Genomic DNA, 11,407 nt, shown 5'->3' with positions numbered 1-11,407 from the left:
CTTGACGATAACCACTTTGAGTATAACTTTACGCCCAAAACATTGTTATTTGCTTCATGAGCTTTTAACAGTTTAATAACTGCTTGAATTACCTGGATCTGAATTCTGATTATGGATTTTTCTGTTCATTATGGTCATCATCAGTTCTGTCCTGATATTTTTATGTTCCATGATTGTGGCGGCATTGGTTTTCCATCATGGAGGTAAATTCATTCGTTAGGGGCTATCTTATGAGTCAACTTCATTCTTTAGGGGATTCGGGTATCTGTTTCTAGTTAATGGTTATGATGCTTTTTCCATGGGACTGCATGCTTCTTGGCAAACTTGATTGCTATCCCTTGTTGATTAAAAAATGAGCTTATCTTGTGCTGTCTTGGAATATATAGTATAGTATAGTATAGACAAGGGGAAGTTTCCCAGAAGTCAGAGTTTAACATATGATTGCTATGTCTATGTAAAGAGAGTGATACAGGAGTGAGAATCATCTGGTGGTATCAGGCCCCTCAGGTTGATAAATTTCTCACCTTGTAATGTTCATTGATTGTGTCTTCTTTCTTGATCTTTGATTGTGTAACATTCCCTTACTTTAGAGCTAATGCATGCTAATGCCATTACGTTCCACATCTTTTACAGGTAGGCACTTGACAACTACCTGGTTATGGGCTATGCTTGAAAAGAATCCACTGAGAGTTGATATTTATTAGTGTTTATCTAATTTCTTCTTTAAAAACAGGGATATCCTCTTTTCTTGAAGTTTTATTTACTACTTCTGTTGAGGCAAACCAACTTTCTTTTTAGCTACTGCTCATTGCTGCTTATATTAGTGCTGATCATTTTATCTTTCTTCACACCTTAGTAGCTGTTCAATATTATCTTAATTTCTTTAGGTGTTAGCTAGATCAATGGTTATCCGAGCTGTGGATTGAATTTGGTTCCAGTCAGTTGATCATGTAATAAGCCATAGAGGTCAAGTAGATGTTCTGAAGTATGGATGATGGGTATATCAATTAATTAACAGCTCCAGTAATTTGTAGGGTTTCTGCACTGAAGCACATGATAATAGTGAATTGTAGGGTCACTTTGTGAAGCTTATAAAATCCTTTTAATAGCCGACTTTAACATATATCTTTAGCAAGTTTGTTGTGTTTTAGGAATATCCTGTCATTTGTGCTTTGTTTCTGTACATTTGTTTGCCCCTCCTTGTCTTTCTCTTGCCTGGTATTTGAACTATGTTGTGGTTATGTTTTATTTGAAGGTATGCTCGTCAAGTTGTTGATTTCTTTGGATTTGTAAAGAAGAAGAAAGAAGTTACACCAGGAGCTGGAGAATAAGGGAAATCAAGCACTGGTTATTCTGCCATAGGAATAGTTGAAATTGCTTCTGCCGCAGGAATTGATGAAATTGCTTCTATCATTAGCTACAAAATGGGGAGATGTGTTGGATATAAAGAACTTGAAAGTTCATCATTTGAGTGGTGCTATGACTAATGAGTTTTATAGGATAAGTGGGCCTACTAAGAAAGAAAACGTCTCTAGAGTTTTGGTTCGATTGTATGGGGAAGGACTAGATTGTTTCTTCAATAGGGATGAAGAGATTAGAACTTTTGAGTGCTTGTCAAACAAGGGTCAAGGACCTAAGCTTCTTGGTCAATTTGCTAATGGTAGAATTGAGGAGTTCATTCATGCAAGGGTATGTCCAATTTCTGACTAATACTTTACTTTTTGTTCATCAAATTAGCATTATTGTTGTATTGAAGCTTTATTTATTATTATGTGTGGCTTCGTAGGTTTATGTTACTATAAAGTTAATGATTTGATCATTACTGTTTCCAGAAGTGAAATTAGAAACTGAATGAGTAGCATGAAATGAGATTTCTAGGAGTTTGTCTGTATGTTGATCGAATGATCAGAAAATCTACAGTTTCTTTGTTTGCTGGGGAAATCGATAAAAAGAGCAGCATATATAGTGATTATTTGATTATAATGAACTATTCCTTTTAGACCAAATCCCCTGCTTTCCCTCCTAAGCCTAGGTAACACAATGAACAGTATTAAGTTAAAACTACTTAATACTGTTCTTCAGAGCAGGCGTGCAACAACAACATACCTAGTGGGATTTAGGGAAGGGAGGATGTATGCAGACCTTTATCCTACCTTGTGGAGGTAGATAAGCTGTTTTCGAAAGACTCCCGGCTCAAGTAACTCATTGCAAAGCAAAGTTAAAAATAACATACAGATGCAAAGCAGACATAACAAATCATAACGATTTCATAACACAGCATTCAGAAAAAGAAGCACATTAACAACATCAAAATAATACGATAACCGAAGTAAAGGTATGTCCAATTTCTGACTAAATTTGTTGACTTCTTTACTTTTATCTATTGGATATGTGTGGCTTTCTAGGAGTCAAATTCGAAACTGAATGAGTACCATTTTTGTATGTTGATCAAATGATCATAACTTAACAATTTCATTGTTTGTTGCGGAAATAGATAAAGAGATCAGCATACATAGAAGGTCAATGTTAGTGCTTTGAGTATAATGAACTATGCCTTTAAGCCGAAATCCTCTGCAGTCTGGTTTTCCCTTCTAAGCCTAGGTAACACAATGAATTGTTTTAAGTGAAAACTATTACATACAGATTTTGTTTAATGAATGTCTTCTGTTCTTTGGAGTAGCCTGCGGATCTTTGAAATAAGATTAAATCCATGTGGATGCACTCCTATTGAATAACCGAGCTGCAGGTGGTGCTCCTTGCCTTCACAATTCAGCAGAATAAAATTGTGTTGTAGAGTTTTTGACCGCGTTAGTATTAAGCAAAATTGTAAGTATTAATAGAGTCAGTCCTTTATGTTTTAAATACCGATTATCTTATCTGGTTTTGCTTACGTACAGAGTTACTAGAATAGGGAAACGCGGCCTTCTCTCCTGGGAACTTGATTGATATAACATTACTATAAAACTAAAGGTATATATATTGTGATGTTTATTGATTGCTGTTTGACTCTGTTCTGTCTGTCTTATTTGCATTTTCAGACACTGTCTACTGAAGATGTTTGTGACTCGGAAATGTCTTCTTTGATAGCTGAAAAGCAAAACTGAGGGAATTTAATAGCCTTGACATGCCTGGTTCAAAGAATGTCCTTTTATGGGACCGTCTCAGGTAATTACCAGCCGGAAGATCTTTTATTGAAATTCTGATACAAAACTATTTATGTAAAATTCCAGACGAGAATGTTTTGAAGACAGTAAAAACAGAGAAATCAATAACACGTCTCAGGTAACAAGGAGAATACCAGGCTTAGGGAAGGTGTTGTTGAGCGTCATTCTTGGCCTAAGTTTGGTGATGCTGACTGAAGGAAAAAGAAATAGAAAAAAGTTCATTATATTAATATTTGCATTGAAAAAAAGTAGTAACATGAAATGGATTACAACTTTGTGTTTCAGGAGGGGAGAGCTTGTAGAAAGAAGATAATGAAGACGACAACAAAGAAAAACTATGAAGATTAGTCAAGAAATCGAAGAAACTCAACAAATTAAGAGAACTATAATGCAAAAAAGATAGAGAAGAACATTTGATGATGGTATTTCTATTGAAAAATAATTTGTAAGGTATCAAACGTTAGGCAGAATTTTGATTAAATCATTTTTAACAAAAAGATGAATTTCATCATCTAATAAGAGAAACAACTATCTATAAGGTGTATATAAATACTAGGGTACCTGGAGAAGGCATTCTTATTCTTAAACATCATATACTTTGTTTTTTTGCTAGAATATAAAATGCGAGATTCAACAAATTGTGTCCCTCCAAGTGGTCAGGCAGTATCTCAAATGAAAAAATGTGTTAAAGTAAGTGGTCTAAAAGGCTTACCTCTTTTGGTAACTTTCAAAGGATTTCGTAACTAGAAACTTTTTTTTATGACAGTGATGTTCAAAATAGCTTTCACGCACCTCGACTAATTTTATGGGATACTTGACACCAATCCCAAGAGCAACAGGATATCATATAACTATGTCTGCTAAAACTAGATAGTGTAACATAAATATATAGTTAACTGTTATAAGATAGTAAATTAATTATGGGGCTAAACCCTATAAATGGGTCAAAGGACTATATATACAATTTATAATACTTAACTCAAAATACACTTGATTATCGACTTAAATAGGCATTTACAATATCGCTAAGATCTATACGTGTGAGACACGTTAAAATATGGTCACACAATTACTAATGTGAAATATTTTTGGAATTAAATATTGAAAGATTGCAAAAATAAATATAAATATATAAAAGAAATCTGATGCATGTTTCGTGTATTTTTTCCTCTGTTTAATACATGTATATATAGCAAAAATTATAATAACAAATTACCCAACTATCCTATATATTAGCAACCTTAAACATCATACTAGTCATATATACTAACTATCTTAAACAACATATCTGTATTTCTATTTACACGAAGTGAAGGAAAACTATAATTTCCAGATGGAAAAAACAAAACTAAAACTTAAAAAAATTAGTAAGATGAGTATATAATTTAAATGGATCTCAATCATAAATTTACATAAATCACATAGTGTAAGGACCTAAATTACATTATATCCCTACTCTTTTTCAATTTACAAAAATCCCTCAAAATTATTGATATCCGGATACATAGCAAAGAAACCGGATACATTAAAACAAAATAAGTTAGACTTTTAAAGGAAAGAGAATATAAAATTTGATGTGAGTTCCCCAAATCACGCTAATCTAGTTAATTTTAATCTCTCCCAAAATCTTAAAAGATTCAATCAAATCAAAATTCAAAATTTCTTCTCTCAATTCTCTTCCAAATCCGCCCAGATTCAATTCAAAATTTAAATTTTCTTCTCTCAATTCTATTCCAAATCCGTCTAGCTTCAAACAATTCAAATTTTCTTCTTTCAATTCTTACCCAAATCGTAATAGATTGAAAAAAGTCAAAAACAATAGCTGATTTTATTGGTATGCGTATCTACAAATTTGGATAATTAATACATTGGTCAATGGATCAATCAGCTAATTTTTGTCCATTGTTAATTGTGCTCTCGTGTTATAGTATTCAGGCTCCTCTTAAACGCTTATGCAAAGATGTTAAATTTCTCATATATTAGTGCCACCATATTTGGAAGGAAAAAATGAAAGGAATATTTTAAAAATTCAGGCAAGGTGTGAATTTTGCAGTGGGAGGGCTAACATCACTTGATTCTGCCTACTTGTTGGACAACTGGGTTGGTTAAAAAGATATGATATCTTCTTTTTGCAAATTTCCTTCAGGTAATTGCCCTGTGCCGTCCATGTTGGTGCTATGAAATTATTCATGTGTATCCGCTATGTATTGAAACAACGTATAAAAAGGTTGAAGAGATACATAGCTTTGATGGATACATGTATGTGTGGTTATTGCTATGTATCAGATACATTTAGTATTTATTCAAATTGACGTATCATGTCTAAAAAATTAGTGCATAATATATTACTATTTATGTATCTTATTTTGTATGAGAAATATTGTATTTTATAAAAAGAAACATTATACATATAATTATTCTAAATAACATTTTTTTGTGTGGGATACAAAAACAGTAGTGATCAGTTGATACATATAATGATATATGTAATAAAGTTTGAAAACTATTGAATTTGATATATATTATGTATCATGCACCCATCAATTAATTTGATACACAATGCTTTAGCTACAAAACATTAAGGTTTATGTATCAAGTGTATTTATTGAGATTGATACATTATTGTTTGGTAATTGTTATGCATCAGATACATTTAGTATGAATTTGAATTTACATATCATGCCTAAAAAACTAGTACATGATATATTATTATCTATGTATCTTATTTTGTTTGAGAAATACTATATTTTATTTTATTTTAAAAACATTATACATGTAATTGTTTCAAATAACATATTTTTTGGTGTGTGATACATAACAAAAAATTTATGTATCAAGTACAATTATATTGAACATGATAAACATTAATCGAAGATTCAATAACATTAGAGCTATGTATCAATACCTTAAATATGAACATGATACATTGCATAAAACAAAAGTTATTGTAGCAGTGATGTATCAGATCAGTGATAACACTAAAAATGACTAATTTAAGAATCAAAATAAGCGAGATACATTGAAAGTAGGCCAAAAAAACTAAAAGATCGAACCAACGTAATGAAGTGTATTAAGATCGCCATTAGAAATTCCTGGAACTATTTCAAATGCACTCCAAGATGAACTATGTGCATTAGCAAGGTTTTTCCACCTCTCTTCCATAAAGAGATCGGGAGTAAAAGATTCACTAATTTTTTAAGATGACAAAATAAATAAAGAAATAAAAGAAGTCAAAAATTGAAGTGGATGAAAGAAATCTATCTCTTGAATAACTTGAAATCTTTTATTGGAAAGAGAAAAGATTTGAAATTCAAAAATAGATTAATGATAGTAACTGTGGAGAGATTTGTGGAGTGAAAAAAGGAAGAAAAATCATGGTTAGGAGATTTCAAATTAATCTATCCGAAAAAAGGAATGATGAGAGCAAAAAAGTGAATTTTTGATATTTTTTGAAATGGTAGGGAAAATAAGAAAATATGATAATAAATGATGTGTAGTTAGGTAATTTTTCCATTATTATATAGTACATGACATGAATCTATAAGGCCATTGAACATTATTTGACCTAATTATACTTGACCGGATCTTTATTCCTATTTTGTTACCATTATTAATCATTTGCGACTCCTTTTTAATAGTTAACTTTCAGGATTTTTGAATTTCAAATAACCACTCAAAAACTACTATCTCTTTATTTATCTTTTTGCTTTATGATTTTTTAAACCGTCTCCTCTTAAAGAAAGTAGATATAAACAAAAAAAAAATATTTTTTTCTATAATGTTCTTCACAAATCTGAAGAGACGACACATGAAGAGTACTTCACTTTGGGATGGTGAATTTTTTGATTCTTTGTTTATATACATTATATTCTTTATATTATATATAAGATAATGCATATTATTTCATCCCTTTTCTCACAGGCTTCATGAGGAAGCATAACAAAATCAATTTGTTCAATAAGATATTTTTATTGAGGGAGAAAACGTGGAAAAAATGGTAACTATTATTGTTTAATATATCACTTTAAATTTTCGTTATATCTTAAATCATATTTTTTGTTTAATCTTATTCTCTCAGTTTTTCAAAAAAATTAAATTATAAAACATATTTTTAAAAATCCGTATGCAGCATTACAAGCAATAATTTTTTGGGCATAAAATTTAACAAGTGGCTTATAATTTTTTTTTCAAAATTTATGTAGGTACACAAAATTTGGATATCAAGAATTAGACATTTGCTTTTGCAATATTTATACATAAAGAAGGGTACACACTCTTATTATACGATTTGTATAACAAATGCATGGGTGATCCAAGAGATTAATATATATAATCATTATTCTTTATTTTATTTTAAAAAAAAATTTAATTCAAATTTTAATCTCTACATTATTTTTAATGCTTGTGTCGTTGAATTCAAAAAGTTAAATTCTATTGTTTGGAAGATCCTTAGGGGTCGTTTGGTTTGAATATGAGTTATGATGGAATAAGTTATGTTGGGATAAGTTATGTTGGGATTAGTTATGATGGGATAAGTTGTCCTGAGATTATTTCTTATTGAGTGTTTGGTTTGTTATATTCAAAATAATATATATTAATAAATTTTAAGAACAAGTTGTTTGTTTACAAAATTACCCTTCACTTTATTTAAACTTTTTAAATATTTCTTTGTGAGCTTTAGTTATTCATTTTTTAAAATAAAACTTTTATTTTATTTAACTTAAATATTTTTGTTTATGTATTCCCATGATAAGTACCATGTGTATTTAAAAATATAACTTTTTTCTTATTTAGCTTAAAAATAGAACTTCCCTCTTAAGTTTATTAAAGAGAAGAAAATTTATGAGAAATCAAAATAAAATAAACATAAGAATTAGTCAAATAAATTCATAAATAAAAATTATATTTATATAGTATAATTTTTTAATAGAAAAATATGTATAATTATCATAAAAATAAGGAGTAGTAAATATTATTATACATGGTATTAAAAAAAATGTAAATATACATAAATGTAAAAAATGATGTATAAAAAGGATTTAAAGGGACATATTTGTCATTTACCTATTTTATCTCGGGATAAGTTATCCCGGGATTACTATACCACCCATGGGGAGGGATAACTTATCCCGGTACTAATTATTAATCCCGGGATAAGTTATCCCGGACTTGCCAACCAAACAACATAATTTTTTTTTATCTCATCACTATTTCCTTATCCCATCACTATTATTTCTAATCCCTCACACCAAACGAGCCCTTAGAGTATAAAAGCAATACAAGAGGTATGTATTTATAATTATTTTTTTGAGAATTATAAAAATTTGTTCACTTTATTAATTCATGTCTATTTTTGTATAGATTTACAATCTTAGCATATAATAAATTAGTATGATCACAAATCTAACACAAAAAATTAGCAAATATGATTTTAGTTAATTAAAAAAAAATCATGAAAATGATCTCAATTTTTTTTTGTTGAAGTTATCTAAGATTCTATGTTATCTTGCTAGAGGTTAAAAGATAAACTATGAGATGAAACAAAATTAATGTAATGCATTTTGGGTAGAAATATAATAGATGTATACTCTATTTTTATGAAAATAAGAAACAATTATTATATGTACATTGTGAAATCATGAAATGTTTGACTTTCTTTTGATTACACATATGTGTTCAAGGCTAATATCGACAAGAGGTTTAAGATGTCAAATCTTCAAGAAATGCTTTGTCGGAAAGGTAAAGACTAAATAACCCCAATCTTACATACGTATAGGTTTTTTTATATATATATAAAATAAAAATTTAATCAATAAATTCCTAATTTTCATCATATGTTGTAGGGATGGTAATTACTAAGCAATTTTAATTTATTTTTTACTTATGAGAAGGGTACTAATTCTTTTGTAATAATTTTCACAAAATTTATCAAAATTAAATGTATTATAATAGAATATTCCTTGCGATTTTTATATATTGTAATGCTATTCATTGGTCAATTGAAAATCAACTATGCTATCATGACACTAAGAAAATAATTAAAGTGTATAACACAAATATAATGTGATGCTATTTATTGATTAATTTATTTGATCAATAATATAAAGTTAATAAATAATATTAAAGAATTGAAATAATAGATAATGTAATAACGTATGCAAAATTCATTTTTTTTAATAGTAATCAAAGATTATTTACATGACGTTGCAAAAATATTATTATAATTAATAAAGATAAGGATGAATTTAGGAAAACAAACTTTAAATAAGGATTATTCCATTTCAAGTGATAGTCTAATACCAAGGCACTTGGTAGTTTGAGAACAAGACTAAAACAAAACAAAAAATTAAAAAATGTCATGACAAAAAGAAAGAAGAAGAAAACGTTAATAAATGAATAGTTAAAATACATATGTAAATATAAAACGAGGCATCTCTATTTTTATTATGTATTTTTAATTCCAAAAAATACAAAATAGTTTATACTCTTCTCACCACCACACCGCCACTTCTTCAACTATGTAAACTGCAGCTACCTCATCAGATTCGAAATTGGGATATCTATATTTTAAGGTATTTTTTCCACTCCTCTCATGTCTTTGGATTTCCTCATCTTAATCTTCATAGATTGAATCTCGGATCGGAAAGTTTTGGACAAATTACTGGTTTGTTTTTATTAGGTGAGTTCGCTTTTTGTTGTCTCTATAGATGCATGGACAAATTTGTTGTACTTTTCGTGGATGAAGATTCGAAATTGTTAAATTTGAACTATGATTTAGCTACCTATGCTGGTAATTGCAAAATAATGAACTGCATTAACTACGAAATAGCATTTCCAATTTTTCTAGGAAATCTCTTTAGTTCCACTCGCAAGCAACTCTAGGAAATGAATTGCATTAACTTAGTGTGTATCTGCTGTGGCTACTTGCTTCTAGGATTGTGTTGGTGTAAATGAGAATTTAGTTTTAACGGTTAAGATGTCCCACATCGGTAGAGGAATGGAAATTTGGTCTCCTTATATGGACTTGGACAAACCTCCCCTCATGAGCTAGCTTTTGGGATTGAGTTAGGCCCAAGTGTCATATTTTTACATTAACAAGCTTTCTGGTTAAAATTGAACAGTGTGGTTAATACTACTTCTACTCGCAATTTGAGATCTATTCTCACTTGAACGTTAATTGGTGACGCCACAGGTGTCTTTGTTGTTTGACAATAGGCATAATAAGTTGTTTGTGGATATGTTTTCTCAAAGTGACTGATCCTTGTGCAGGGGATATCAAGTCTATTCCATTTATTGAAGCTTTAGGACAATTTTCATGCATCCCAATTTGTTGTTCACCAATGATGGGCTCCCCATTTAGAAGTGTTCACGCTCCAGTTGAGGTCTGGGCGTGTGGGGGAGTGTTAAGATGTCCCACATCGGTAGAGGGATGGAAATTTGGTCTCCTTTTATGGACTTGGACAAACCTCCCCTCATGAGCTAGCTTTTGGGGTTGAGTTAGGCCCATGTGTCATATCTCATCCCAATTTGTTGTTCACCAATGATGGGCTCCCCATTTAGAAGTGTTCACGCTCCAGTTGAGGTCTGGGCGTGTGGGGGAGTGTTAAGATGTCCCACATCGGTAGAGGGATGGAAATTTGGTCTCCTTTTATGGACTTGGACAAACCTCCCCTCATGAGCTAGCTTTTGGGATTGAGTTAGGCCCAAGTGTCATATTTTTACATTAACAAGCTTTCTGGTTAAAATTGAACAGTGTGGTTAATACTACTTCTACTCGCAATTTGAGATCTATTCTCACTTGAACGTTAATTGGTGACGCCACAGGTGTCTTTGTTGTTTGACAATAGGCATAATAAGTTGTTTGTGGATATGTTTTCTCAAAGTGACTGATCCTTGTGCAGGGGATATCAAGTCTATTCCATTTATTGAAGCTTTAGGACAATTTTCATGTCGTGTAGGTAACGTTGCAAGTCAAAGTTTAAACTTTGACATCACATATACTGAATTTTCTGTCCTAGGAAATGCAATTGTTAAGTTAAGTGCTTTAATGCAATCAACATTTTTAATCAGGAATTTGAGATCATTCTACCTGTATTTTGGTGTTTTTGTTGTTTTCAGTTCAAATTCACAGTTTAATTTAGACCTTACTGAAATTTCTTGCCAAATACTCAATTACTGAACTTGCTTCTCTCGATCTGTTCAAGCGGCAAATTGCTCGCCCCGTCCTTTTCTCTATGATGTGC

At 30.6% G+C, this 11,407-nt stretch overlaps 1 long non-coding RNA gene across 1 annotated transcript; it reads left to right on the top strand.

Moving 5' to 3' along the window:
- The first annotated feature begins 407 nt into the window (after positions 1 to 407).
- Positions 408 to 3,627, top strand: LOC107062460 (uncharacterized). The gene is made up of 3 exons (XR_001474632.1): positions 408 to 1,689; positions 3,039 to 3,165; positions 3,450 to 3,627. It is a non-coding gene; the product is annotated as an uncharacterized lncRNA (long non-coding RNA).
- The last annotated feature ends 7,780 nt before the right edge of the window (positions 3,628 to 11,407 follow it).

The sequence above is a fragment of the Solanum tuberosum genome, unplaced genomic scaffold, assembly GCF_000226075.1.
Source record: "Solanum tuberosum cultivar DM 1-3 516 R44 unplaced genomic scaffold, SolTub_3.0 scf00230, whole genome shotgun sequence".
NCBI classification, from domain to species: domain Eukaryota; kingdom Viridiplantae; phylum Streptophyta; class Magnoliopsida; order Solanales; family Solanaceae; genus Solanum; species Solanum tuberosum.
Note: the sequence above shows the minus strand (reverse complement) of the source record. Positions and strands in the feature narration are given on the sequence as shown.